Here is a 594-nt window from a genome sequence, read left to right as displayed (position 1 = left end):
AGAGAGAGAGAGAGAGAGAGAGAGAGAGAGAGAGAATGGTTGTTTGTCTCGTGTCCCTGTGATGGACTGGAGACCTGTCCAGGTTCCCCCCACCTCTCGCACTGTGATGGCTGGACATGGACACCAGTGACCCCTGCGACCCACAAAGGAAAAGTGGGTAAAGAAGATGGATGGATTGGCACTCCTAGATGTAGAAAACTATGATTTAGCACAATGCTTCTTTTAATGAGCAGAGAGTTGGTGCTTTTATTGATGAAGCAAACAGAAAGTTCAGTTATACCATACCATGCCATTTTATTTACAGAGCACTTAAAACAGCAACAAGGCCAACCAAAGAGCTGTACAGACAGAACAACAGGTAACACACGAAGCAATATACAAAATGAAGTAAATCAGAATATAGACAAAAAAACGATGCAGATAATAAATTTGATGACAAACCAGTGTGGAGCGTACAGGTTCACAACACAGATCCTCTGGTGTTGAAAGCTACTAGTGGGCTAGCAGTGGGTTTTTAAACGGCATTTGAAAACTGAGAGGGAGGGGGCCTGTCTGACAAGCAGAGGTAACTCGTTCCAAAGTCTTGGTCCTGCT

The sequence above is a fragment of the Nematolebias whitei genome, chromosome 14 (genome assembly GCF_014905685.2).
Source record: "Nematolebias whitei isolate Nwh7 chromosome 14, NemWhi1, whole genome shotgun sequence".
In the NCBI taxonomy this organism is placed as follows: domain Eukaryota; kingdom Metazoa; phylum Chordata; class Actinopteri; order Cyprinodontiformes; family Rivulidae; genus Nematolebias; species Nematolebias whitei.
Note: the sequence above shows the minus strand (reverse complement) of the source record.